Here is a 13643-nt window from a genome sequence, read left to right on the forward strand (position 1 = left end):
CATTATGAAACCAGGTAAGCCAGGCTTTGTAGAGCAGGGGGATGAGGAACTGGGAAGGGTCATTGGTCATCGAGGGAAGGTTGCAAGTTCAAAGGACAGGACAGTCTGAGCTCATGATTTGGACCCCACCTCAGAGCTGGCCTACGACAGACAGACAGACAGACAGGACTAGACTACAGGTACCAACCAGATGCTCAGCATTCCTGGGGTGCCAGGTGGGCCATGCTTGGAGCCTAGCAGGCATCCATGGTTGCAGTGTCTTGGTTATTTGCCTCATAGGTGTGTCTGAGTTCTTCCACGTGTCCAAGTTACAGTTTCCATCCCTGACAGCACTAAAACTAGGATAAATCCCGTGATCTCTGTGTGTGCTCTTACCAAATTGGCAATACATAAAATTCTATGAGGTGTGGAATTTTTCTCAAAGTAATACTGAAGGAGGAAAGCAGAAGTTGAGCCAGAGATCACCCAGATGGCTACCAGGACATGATATCCAGGAAGCTGGTCTTCTTTTCTCTTCTTTTTAAATTATTTATTTTTATTTTATTGGTGTTTCACCTGTGTAAGGGTATCAGCGTTACAAACAGTTGTGATTTGCCATATGGGTGTTGGGAATTGAACACAGGTCCTATGGAAGAACAGCCCAGTTCTCTTAACCATGGAGACATCTCTCCAACCCGAAGCTGGTCTTCTTAATCTGCCCCAATTGTGATGCTTTAATAAAGACTTAGCACACATACTGATGTAACTCTGTTTACTGGAAACTTTCAGCCTGCAGTTAGGGAGTACAGTGTTCTTGAGTTCTGATGGGTTACAGATCATTGGGCCCATTACAGATGAAAATATCCTAAGTAGGAAATAACATTTTAAGCTACCTAACATCAAAGCTCAGTAATAGGACACTCCAGAGCTCTGGTCATGTCCTCTGAGTCACATAGCTGACTGTGGTCACTGTACCTGCCCAGGACTCTGGTCTCTGGTCATGTCCTCTTAGTCACATGGCTGACTGTGGTCACTGTACCTTCCCAGAGCTCTGATTGTATCCTCTTATTCACATGGCTGACTGTGGTCACTGCACCTGCCCAGAACTGGAGAAAGAACTGTGCTGAATATCTCCAGACCTGAGAATGACTAAAATTCAAAAGCACAGTTTCCACTGCCATGAATCACTTTTCTATTATAAGCCAAACCATTTTGCAAGGAGGACTACACCACTGAGTCAGAGGCGAGCTGGGCCTGCGGTGGGCTCAGAAGGCCCCATTGCAACACTTCACCAGCCCACTTTCTCAGTTCTTTGATGAACACACTGCCTTGTGAAATACTTGTTTACACATGAAGATGTGCCTTTGCCAAGGTCCCTTCTGATTGGTCTAATAAAGAGATGAATGGTCAGTCAGGAAGAGGTTAGGTGGGACTTCTGGGGACAGAGAGGACTCTGGGAAGAAGAAAGGCAGAACTGCCAGCGAGACACGGAGAGGAAACAGGAGGTGCAAGATTAGAGAGAGGTAACACCACATAGATTAATATAAATGCATTCATTTAAATTATAAGAGCGAGGAGGACAAGCCCAAGCCAAGGCTGAGCACTCATAATTAGTAATGTTGTTATCTGTGAGCTGGCTGCCCAAAATAAAATCTGACTACATATGCCTGTGTCCTCCAGCTTCAAGCATTGGAGGTTTTCCTTCTTTCTCTCATCTGGCTCAACCAATGACCCCATCCCAGGCTCCCTTGAGCACCGGGGCCTCTCCTGCCAGGTTCCAGGAATGACTGTTCCCCGGCTGCTTCCCACAATTGGATGAAAGACCCTGGAGTTTTCTGACAGACTTTTCACTTCCACTCCTGAAGCCTGTGGCTTGAGCTGTAGAACATGGAGTTGGGGGCAGAGAGGCTGATTTTGAAGGGATGAGTTCTAAGGAGTGTCACATTCGTCTTAGAAGCCACTGGCTCGGTTTTCCTTCTGAAAAATCAGCCCCACCACTAAGGATCTTCACTCTTGTCAGAAGGACGTGCACAATTACCAGGAGGAACAGAATCACTGCTCTACCAGTGTCGCCTGCCCAGTGCAGACAAGCCTCGGTATCCACAGGACTGGCCCTGGCCTCCTGCTCAGATACCAAAGTCTGTGGATGCTCTAGTCCTCTACAGCTACAATTCTCTGCCTGTGGGTCAAGACCTCTTCAGATATTTTCATTACGATTCCTAACACTAGCAGAATTACAGTTATGAAGTAGCAATGAAATAATTTATCATTTCTCTCTCTGTCTGAATCTGCCTCTCTCCTTCCTCCTCCCCACCCTTAATGACCTGCTGTCTGTCCCTTAAAACTGCACAGCTAGACTTTAGTATTCACAGGCTGTGCTCATGAAGATTCAACTACTAACAAATTGAAAATGTTTAAAAAATGTTATCCCTGTCAAACATGTAGGTTTTTCCCCTCGTTATCTCCTAAGTGTTATATATGCTATGGTGACTATTTACACAGCTTGTACCACATGTGTTTTAAGTGTTTTAAAGATGATTCAAAGTAGTTAGGAAGGTTGCACACCTTATGTGCAAATGTTATATTACTCTGTATGAGGAATGTGAGCATCCATAGGTTCTGGGACCAGTCCTCCATAGCTACTATGAATTTCCATGGCCTCTTAAATAAGGAGTGACTTGCGATATCTTGTCAGGATTTGGAAAAGCTCTGCTGGTTTGGGGCCCCATGAACAAAATCCCATAGCAGCAGCACTGGCTGGGAGAGTTTGACAGGAGGGAGCTTCTTAGGCAGGAACAGGTTAATTCTAGAGTTCAGGTAAGCCTGGAACCTCCTGCAAAAAATAGATCACAAGAGAGCTCAAGTCATTAAATGTACTACTGTAAAGCTTTGGGTCCCAAATGGTGGGAAGAATTATGTTCACACTAAACCCAAATGGTATTGTTCTGTGTCCATTCCCCAGGCTTAAGCTTCCTGCACTTTGGAGGGTACTAAATCGGGATTAAAGGCAAGCCTGTCCACCACGCAAAGCTGAGCCCCTACATGACAGCTGGGGCACACCTGTGTTAGCTATCCAGCAGTGCTAGCAGTGGGGGTGGGGTGTGAGTTCTTATCTCCGAGACACATCTGGTTGTGCACCTGCCCCTATGTCACGAGGCAAGATGCAGGTGGCCAAGCTCTGAGAGCTTGCATGTTCTTTGCTAGGTGGGGACTTCGTGGGAATCTATGAGCTTTGTGCAGTTTTCTTCATAACTGCCAGGGCCACCCTCTGTTTGGGTAAGTGCTTTAAAATGTGTGCAGAAGTCATTTATAAACTATAGAACAGTTCATCATTTAAGTTTGTCGTAGTTTGATCTCTGTTGCTGGGACAAATGACCAAAAGCAACTTAGAAAAGGATTTACTTCTGCTTAGAGAATCCATAACCAAGGAAGAGTTGGAACAAGAACGTGCAGAAGAAATCATGGAGGAATGCTGCTTGCTGGTTTGCTCATGGGCTCATGCTTAGGTAGTCTTCCTAGACACTCCAAGCAATGGTGCTACCCACAATGAGATGGGCCTTCCTATGACAATTAACCATCAGAACAATCCTCCACAGACATGCCATAGATCAATCTGATCTAGGCAATTACTTAACCAAGGCTGTCTTCTCAGATGACTCTAAGCGTTGTCAAGATGACAAAGCTGACTAGGACAAAGGCCTAAAGAATGGCTGTGGTGGCCCTGCACCTCTCCTGTGCAGCACAAAAATCCAAACCTGTTGGCAGAGATGTGGGTGAGCCAGCCCCTTAGTTGTAAGCATGGGAGAGCTGTCTCCATTACTCATATATCTTGAGGTAGCCTTGGCAGGGAAGATATGCCTTCCCCCACCCTCCACCAATGTCTGGGGTAGGTGGGAAAGCTGGCCCTGCCCCTCACCAGCTGCAGCACTAGGGAGTGGCCCCTACTACAGCAGTGACAACTGGTATTTAACAAGTCAACCCACTAGATGTTGTTGGAGAGCCCTCTCTGTAGGGTTATTGACTGAATAACTGGTTGTTACTGTCCGTAATTTTCTTGGGTACCACTGCTCTGCCTCCCTAATAACAACGCTGTGGGGTCTTTCCACAGTCCTTTGGTGGTGTGTTTTACACTTATTGGGCACACATATAGCTGTGAGCGGTCAGGAAGATGGTGTTTAACTTGTTGTGATTCTAATGAATAAATTAATACTAGGATATTTTACATACTCAGATCGACACAGGATTCTCAGTCACAACTGACAGCCTTCTACGCAGACAGTTAACTTTAGATTTCAGAGCAAATTCAAAACAAGCTGGTTGCTCCTGGAGACAAATATCTGGTTGCCCCTAGAGACAAACACAGGAGGTCAATTTCCCAGGTGTTGTTTTACTGATTCAAGGCCAGAGCTTGCAGCAACTTTAATCAGCGTGTCCTCCCTACCACTCAAGGTCCAGCTAATTAATTGTTATTGTTAAATCTTTATTTCCAGTGTCATTTTCTGTCTGGCAAAGAGCTCTATGCATGGGGTGACATGCATTCCTAGCCTGAAAGAAACTACGTGACTTCTCACGTGTTTTGAGAATGGTTCAGGCCCTGAAAATGTGACTTACAATTGTCCAGAGTTCGGCTGTGAGAGAGGCAGAGGCGGCAGCCGCAGCCATGTGCAGCTAGACGGCTGTGAGAGCTTTGTGAGAGCTGCTGAAGAAAAGGAAGGGTGTGTGGGCGCGGCGTGAGAGAGGAAGAGGAAGAAGCATGGGAACGTGTGAGCGAGTGAAGGGGTGAAAGAGTGAGTGAGCAATATAAAAGCAGTGTGTGAGAGTGAGCGTGGGTGAGTATACAGAGAGAAATACGTAACAGCTTGTAAAGAGATGTCGTACCCAAATACTGAAATATGTAACTAGGCAGGAGATGTATGTATGTAAAGAGAGGATGCCAAGAAAAAGAGATTGTTTGAAGTAAAAGAGGCGATCACCATCAGGAAAGCCTGGGCTTGCTTATTTTTCCCCTCAGATTGAAAAGTCTAGCCCTTGCCGCCTTCGCGGATTTTCTCATTTACCCTGGTGCTGACTGGGAATGGGACCTCCTAGAGTCAGCTACCGTCCACGACAAAGGTGAGGCAGCAGAAACAGCTGAGAGCTCACCTCTCAAACCATAACCGGAGAGAGCACTGGGGACTGCAGGAGGCTGCCCCATGACACGCCCCCTCCAAAGCCAGAACTCCTTACCCTTGCCAGGCAGTCCCACCCGCTGGAGGGAGACCAAGTTTTCAACTGTATGAGCCTATGGGGGCCATTCTCACTCACACCATGGCACCAATTTACAGATGCCTCATTATGCATAAGGTCTAGGCAGAGGACACTCACGTGAAAGGACCTGTCTGAGTTTCCTTTGCTCTATGTTCTTCTAGGGGTCAGGACTGCAGAGGCTGCTGGCCGTTCACACATATTTCATCTTGCTGTGTTTGGTTTTGGTGTGTGTGTGTGTGTGTGTGTGTGTGTGTGTAAGCTAGAGGCTAAGCTCCAATGTTACACTCTGAAATTCTCTTTTGATACAGGGTCTGTCATTGGCCTAGAGTTCTAGCTGGGCTGGATGGTGGCCAAGGAGCCCTAAAGAGCCCGGTGCTGGGATTATAAGGACAATGATCTGTCCCTGCTGTGGCAGTGACTACAGCCCCTCAAGAGCTGCACCAAGTCTCTCTGCATGCAACCGCCCTCCAGCATCTTCAGGCTTGGTGTCCTAGTGGGAGGCCTCCATATCTGACTTCAAAAATATTCTTTACAAAGATTTTTTAATTACTGCTCAATAATCTCACACATGCATGTGTGCTTTCATCAAACCCTCCACTCTCTTCCCTCTGATCTTGCCCACCCCCACCACTTTCCTCCCCAGCCTCATGTGCTTTTGTTTTTAACCACTGCATCCAGGTGGGTGCAGCTGTCAGTCCTCACCAGAGAAGCTCCTTCTTGCAGTAGGTGACAGTTATTTTGTCTAACATCTTCATGCAGGTCCTTGTGAGGCAAGCACTTTACTTAGTGAGCTCTATCCTACACCCCCCCCCCCCACTCTGTTTTGTTTCCTGCAAGCTGTAGCCAGGTCTCAGGCTCACTCCTGCCACAGAAGCAGTACTGCGGTGTCTGTCATTTGCTGGCACACAAGGAGTACTGTGATGTGGACACAGCCACGCCCCCAAAGGTCAAGTAGAGAAGGGGAAGTGCTGGGCCACCCTGTTACACAACGTTGCACAATGACACTTGCGGTGACTAAGGGCTGCTCCCTGTCACCTCCCTGCGTTGGCTCCTTTGAAAGTCTTGCGTGGTTAAAATGAAACCACCCTTTTGTGCACACGCTCTGCAAACCGCCCACCCGTGACTGTGGCAGGAGCTAGCAATTGTGTTGCCTCCGTTAAGAAGACAGCAAGTGGGGGAGCTCATCCTGAAGGTGCACGCTTGCACGCGAGGACGTCATTCAGATGCACTCCCCCAAGAAAGGGCTGCTAGTTGACACACAGCTCTCCCTGCACTTTGTCAGAAATGAAAGAGAAATCACAGCAGGTTCTGAAGATGAGCATTTCGGGGCAGAAATAACTGCAGCAGGTCTCTTCACCCAGAGCACCGGAGAGCTCCGTCCGGAGCATCCGCAGCTCAACTACAGAAATGCCATCAAATGTTTGAAGCAATAAAACCCTGAGAGAAAGAACCTAAACCACAGGCATGGCCATGACTTGGGAGTCTCGGGCAGTGGCTGTCTTCTGCAGGTGTCCACAGAGGTCTCTAAAGACCTGCACGGGAACAGTGAGGCAGCCATGAACAGGGACACTGTCCCTCCTGGACCCGTGAGCCTCTCACTAGTACACCAAGCCTGAAGATGCTGGAGGGCGGTTGCATGTGGAGAGACTTGGTGGAGCTCTTGAGGGGCTGTAGTCGCTGCCACAGCAGGAACAGATCATTGTCCTTGTTCAGCATGATGTGGGTCCCGAGCTGGCTCGCTTACTTCTGAGCAAATCCTGGGTCTATGCCAGTAGAAGTTTCTCCTCTCAGGGCATCATGGCACAAACTGGAGGTGATGTTGGGGCACAAGAAAGGAGAATTTTGTGTTCCGGAGGCTTTATATTTGTTAAGGAGACCCACAGATCTTAGCATCTGGCATTGAGAGCACATGGAGGGAGAGAGCATAACTTTTCAGTCTTTGTCATGCTACCTGGGCAACTCGGAGCAACCCAGGGTAGGACATGGCATACCCAACTGAGGCAGCTGGTACCCCAGAGGGCAGAGATGAGTCCGAGAGGCCGAAGATACTTAAAATTGTGGTCTGGACAAAATACTAGAATCAGAACCCATCTGTGTTCTCGGTGCCCATCAAATCCATAACTCTAAGTAATACCACTTAGAGTCATGAGGGGATACTGCCAAACCCACCCCTGCACCTCACCAACAGTACCACTACTTATACCAAATACCCACATCCCACAGTCTGTGCCCTGCTGTTTCCACCAAACCCTCTTACCCTGTCATCTCACTATTCCATACTTTCTAACCCTTGCTCCCCATCATCTATATACTACCTAACCAAAGGTACCCCACATCTGTACCTACTACTTACTTCAAACACATCCACTCCACCATCTATACCCTACTGTCTCTGTCAACTGCCTGCACCCCACCATTCTGTCTATACCCCAACCCTGCACTAATCCTACTACCGTGTTTACTTCTCACACCCTGATGTCCTTGCTATGCTGCTCAGTCAAGGTCGGTTCTAGCAGGGTTCTACAAACCCTCAGAATCAGTGTGGTCTCCTAAAGAGCAGGACAGCCAACCCCAAGACGTTCAGGACTCCATCTGGATCACCTGCGACACCTGCGCCTCTAAGAAGGGCCACCATCTTAGTAATGCACACATTATCTCCTGAAGATCTTGTTAGTGCCCCATTTCTTATCAGCACTGCTGTCCCTGGACCATGATTTGTTTTGTTTTGTTTTTAACTTGTTTTGTTTTTTAGAAAAGGTTTCCTTATGTGGTTGTGGCTGGCATGACACTAGCTATGCGGATTAAGTTGGCCTCAAACTCATGGAGATGCAGCTGCCTCTTGATTCTAAGTGCAGGAGTTAAAGGCGTGTGCCACCAGGCCCAGTCTGAACCATGGCCAGCAGGAGCCTGCACAGCTGTGCCCATGAAGAGTCAGGACTGAGTCACTGTGCTCCAGGGGCTGCTGTCAAGGACACCTGCAGGAATTTTTCAGCTTTCCTCTTGTCTTAACCCTGGAGCTTTCCTTCAAGAAAGAATTTCCATTTGGCTATGCACTGTGTCCTTCCTGACCAATGAGAAGTAAAATTTGCCAGATGTGGGGGAGGGTGCGGTTCTCCTGGGAGGGTGCTCTACTTCCTCTCTGCTGCTCCCTGGTCTCCCCTCTCTGCCTGAGCATAGCCTGGGCTCTGCAGGTGGGCACACTGGTTTTCAAGTGTGAGGACAAAAATCGTTCACTAGACAGGGAGCCAATAGGAGCCTAAGTCCCCAAGGGTGTCACAGACCTCTGTTTCATCCTGAACCACTCATGCCAGGCTTCTAGTTATCAAAAGGAAGGAAGGAAGGAAGGAAGGAAGGAAGGAAGGAAGGAAGGAAGGAAGGAAGGAAGGAAGGAAGGAAGGAAGGAAGGAAGGCAGGCCTCACTTGCTACTTTACTATTTTGCAGTTTTTTCACACTCCATCAGAAGAGATTTTAATTAAGAATCCCCACTTGGGAGCTTCTTGGCCCATTAAAAGGGAATCATCCCAAAGAGACCTTTCTGATAGGACGCAGTGTGTACTAGAAGCACACACCATTGACTGTCAATGAGCCTGAGCCTTCACACTCAGTGGTGTTGATCGAACTTCATCTGGGATTTAATGAAAACAGGGATTACTTGAGAGGAACAAAGTACATTCCATGGATTACAACTCAGACACTTAAACAGCACATTTGGCAAAAAAAGAACTCCAGGCCCAACTGGGTCTGGTGCCTCCCACTGTGGGACCCAGGGAAGAACAAGTCACTGCAGAACCTCACAGGGAAGCCACAGATAAAGCCAGTCCACCAGGAAAACAAGGGTGCCCAGTTCTTCCCACATCATGCTGGAACTGTCTTGTTTATTATATTCATAAGAAAGAGTTGTTCTACTGACTCTTAAGAATAACTAAATGTGACTTAAACTTAATGTGTTTACATTAGACACCTTGGACTTGTCCTTCCCTCCTTCTCCCTGAGAAGTTCAATTAGACATCCTGGAAATAACAAGAGACAACCAAAGGCAAACTCGATGAAACCAAGCTGGTTAGGGCCCCCAACATCAAAAGATGACCTATGCCCAGTGCTTCCTGAGGTCAGGATAAGGGAGTTGCATACACCTCACCATTGTGTTACGAATTCTTAGTCCCAAATGTGTGGCCCTGTTGTGAAGGCTGTGGGGCCCTTAGAACATGGGGCTGACCTGGTGGACACCATGCTCTATCTCTGAAGGCTATACCAGCTTCTGGCTCTGAACTGCTCTCCCAGCTGCCATTTGAAGACGGACATGCCAGCCACAGTGGATGACTTCTCATCATTCCCACTAGGACCAACTGAAACACCTCTGAGACCGCACACCAAAATAAAGGTTTCCTTCCTAAAGCTGTTCCTATGGGAATTTCATCACAGTGGTAAGAATAATAATACAGAAAACTGGTTCACAGTGAAGCGGGACCGTTGTGATGATAAACTTAGCCCAACAGTATGAAGCTTTTGGAGCCAGTTTATGGAGGGTTGTAAAGAGTTTGGAGATGTGAGCTGGGAGGCTCTAGAATGTTCTAAACAGAGATTGATGGAAAATGTAGAGGGGAATTCAAAAGACCAGAATGATGGTAGAAGTGCTAGCAGTAAAGACTGCTCTTTAGGCTTTGAGTGGGGGTAAGAATTCTGTCGGTAAATAGAGAAGAGGCCATTTGTGTTATATTCTGTAGATAAAAACTTCTGGATGTTTGACCCTGAAAATCTGAGTGAAGCTGGGTTAAAAAGCAATGGATTAATTTATTTGGCAAAAGACCTTTCAAAACATTGTATCAGGGCTGTGGTATTGTTATTGCTTATTGTCAGATTTACAGTGAGCCTCTGGCATGGGCGGGCTGGGGGAACAGAACCGAAAGATACAAAGGGTATGTAAGTTAGCAAAAAAAGGACCACAAGCTCATTTACAACTGGAGGCTGTGACTCACTTCCAGCAGTGAAGTTCTACCTTCTATGTTACAAACCTTCCAAAACAGCGCCATCACCTGGAGAACAAGTGTTCATGAGCCTGTGGGGAATGTTACATACTCAAATCCCAATAGGGATTTGTACAGCAAAGCAAAAGTAACTGATAGAAGCAGCAGCGGCAGGCCAAGTACAGCAGGCATGTAGGAGTGCTGATCCAAGACCCCGCTGACAATTGACACCCTATGGAAGGTTTCCCTTCCCCAGCAGGTCTGAGAGCCTTTCATATCATGGCATGGGAGATACCTTGAAGGGGCAGAGGTGACCTGCATTGACAAAGAGGATCCTACCACATCCAAGAGCTCATCCAGGAAACTTCTTTGTCCCTTCAAGACTGTGATAGCGGACAGCTGGATCAAAGACGATGCAGCTGTAAAGCAAGTTCTCCTTCCCTGCACAAGTACCAAGCTAGGAGGAACACTTGCCTCCTAGGGCTGGAGAGCGTCTTCTAGAAACAACAGCTGAGGACGAGGAAGGTCCTTCTGTTTCCTCAAGCAGCACCCATAGGGACCCACTGAAGACTGAGCCACATGAGAAAAAACAGGCAAGCTGAAAGAGCACAGCATACACTATGAAATTCAGATGTCATGCAACCACAGCCCAAAAAGTAGGTCACACGTGCACTGCTGCACCTAAACACAGTGACTGCCTACTAATAGAAAAGGGCTGGGTACAACCTGGACACGCCTCATCTAAGAGTCAGCATTTCATACGGCAATAGAAAAAACACCCATCAAACAAAGAGCCAAGAATGCTGAAATTTGAAAAAGAGTAATCGACTCTAACAATGATAACACTGAAGAGAATCCAATCTTGGAATTATTTAATAGAAACTTTTAAGCAGTCATGCTCAAAACAATTCACTGATTAATTGAGAACTTCCTTGAAACAAATGGAAAAATAGAAAAACCTCAACAAACAAGTTATGAAAATAACCAAATGCTAATTATAAAACTGAAAATGCTAGTAGACTAATGAAACATACTCAGTTTGAGCAACAAAGGGGAAAAAATGCCCTGGGAAGATGAGCAGAGTCTCTGGAACTTGTGGGAATAAAACAAAAGAGCCAGCCGGGTCTTGGGAGACAGCTTAGTTGGCATGAAGATGTGAAATTTGCAAGCTAGTGAGAGAAAACAAGGGAGATGGTATCTGAGGAATGACAGTTGGCCTTTGTACACATGTGCCCTCGCACATTGGCATGTGCCACCAAAGGGCAAACAGACACACAGACAGAGAGAGAGACAGACACACACAGGAAGACAGAGACAGAGACACAGAGAGAGACCGAGACATACACACACACACACACACACACACACAGAGAGAGAGAGAGAGAGAGAGAGAGAGTAGAGAGAGAGAGAGAGAGAGAGAGAGAGAGAGAGAGAGAGAGAGAGAGAGAGAGAACATCCCCATGAAGACTGATTCTGGAAGGTGCTCTTCCTCAGAGCCAGACTACAAAGACTGGGAGAAGCAGCTGCTTTTTAAATAATTGCATACCAAGAGAAAAGCTATGAGACATACAGAGAAATAGGAACAAATGTCCCCAAAGAAACAGATTTTTTTAACTACTTGATAATTCTAAACAATATTCTCAGATAAAATGAACCAAAGAGGACCATTGACAAAGAATTAGATAAAAACAGGAAAACAATAGGTGAGAAAAGTAGGCATTTTAAGGGACATATATGAATGATAAAGGAAACAGAACTAACTAGACACCCTGGAGCAAAAAACTACAGCAACAAAATTGAGTTCACCAGAGGGAGTAATAGCTACTGGAAGAAGCAAGAAGAAAAACAGATACCAATAGATCCCATGCAGCATGATCTATTTTGTGTAGAAGAATAAAAAATGATAACCTTTTATAATATCAAAAACTTTTAAGTGAACAGAGCCTAAGTGGCTTATGGGATACCGGTCAGCAGACAAATGCATAACATTTGGTGGTTCCACCATCAACAGGACAAAACAGCAGTCTACAGAAAAGATCATCACCAACCCTATTAGACAGAGGATTGATTTCCAAAATATATAAGTAACTCAAGAAACTAGACATCAACAACCAAATAACCCAATTCAAAAATGGGGTACAGATCTAAACAGAGGAGTCTCAACAAAGGAAATCTCAAATGGAAAAGTGCTTGAAATTTTTACATCCTTAGCCATCAGAGAAATACAAATCAAAAGAACTTTAAGATTCCATCTTACAACTCAGAGTGTCTAAGATTAAAAACACAAGCAATAGCTCATGCTGGAGAGGATGTGGAGCAAGAGGAAGACCCCTCTATTGCTGAGGGGAGTGCAAACTTATACAGCAATTTGGAAATCAATATGGCAACTTTCCAGAAAATTGGGAATCTATCTACCTCAATACCAAACTCTACCACTCCTGGACATATGCCCAAAGGACACTCCATCATACCACCAGGACATTTGCTCAACTATGTTCATAGAAGCTTTTATTCATAGTAGCCAGAAACTGAAAACAACCTAGATGTCCCTCAAATGAAGAATGCATAAAATAATTGTGGCACATTTGCACAATGGAGTATTACTCGGCTATTAAAAACAAAGACATTATGACATTTGAAGGCAAATGGATGGAACTAGAAAAGATTATCCTGAGTGGGGTAACCCAGACCCAGAAATGCAAACACGGGATGTACTCACTTATAAGATATTAGTTATAAAGTAAAGGAAAACCATGCTACTATCCACAGACCCAGAGACACTAAGCAGCAAGGAAGGTTCAAGGGGGAACATATGAATCTTCCTGGGCATGCATCTCCCTGGGAAGGAGAAATAGAACAGACATTGCAAGTGGAGGAGGGAGTTGGAGGTATGGGAACAGGTGAGATCAGGTTGGGAGAGGAAGGAAGGAAAGATTACTGGAAGAGACTCCTGGAATTGGGGTGCATATCTGGGAAGAGCTAGAAACCTAGTGCAGTGGAAATTTCCAGTAACCTACTAAGCTCAGCCTAGCTAAGACTCCTAACACTGGGTCATGTAGATTCTGAACTGATCATCTCCTGAAATCAAGCAAGACTTCCAGTGTAAGGGTTAGGACACCAACCCAGCCACATAACCTTCAGCCTATAATTTGTGCTGCCTGCAAGATGTGATTGGTGAAGGTGGCACAGAAATTGTAGGAGTGGCCAACTAATGACTGGCCCAGCATGAGACCCGTGCCAAAGGAGGGAACCCATCCTGATGCTGCCTGGAGGGCTAGGACCCAGAGTCTGGATAGCCCTGGGACCTAGGATAAAACTAAACGCAACTGACGAAAAAAAATCAGTGAAATGATTCCTAATGATATTCTGCTACACTCACAGATTGGTGCCTACCTAGCCCAATTGTCATCAGAGAGGCCTCAACCAGCAACATGGAAACAAATGCAGACATC

General features: G+C 46.2%; 1 long non-coding RNA gene across 2 annotated transcripts in view; it reads right to left on the bottom strand.

Annotated features, from left to right (window-relative positions):
* Positions 1 to 758: 758 nt before the first annotated feature.
* LOC121133812 overlaps positions 759 to 13643 on the bottom strand; it is a 47128-nt gene continuing 34243 nt past the window's right edge. The window contains exons 2-4 of one of the 2 annotated variants that reach the window (XR_005870808.1): positions 4207 to 4326; positions 2545 to 2812; positions 759 to 1085 (exon numbers count right to left, since the gene is read on the bottom strand). This is a non-coding gene — a long non-coding RNA (uncharacterized LOC121133812). Of the gene's footprint in view, positions 1086 to 2530; positions 2813 to 4206; positions 4327 to 13643 lie in introns of those variants that run through there. The other variant, XR_005870807.1, reaches the window with a different exon arrangement.

Source organism: Mesocricetus auratus, unplaced genomic scaffold (assembly GCF_017639785.1).
Source record: "Mesocricetus auratus isolate SY011 unplaced genomic scaffold, BCM_Maur_2.0 Super-Scaffold_4256, whole genome shotgun sequence".
In the NCBI taxonomy this organism is placed as follows: Eukaryota; Metazoa; Chordata; class Mammalia; order Rodentia; family Cricetidae; genus Mesocricetus; species Mesocricetus auratus.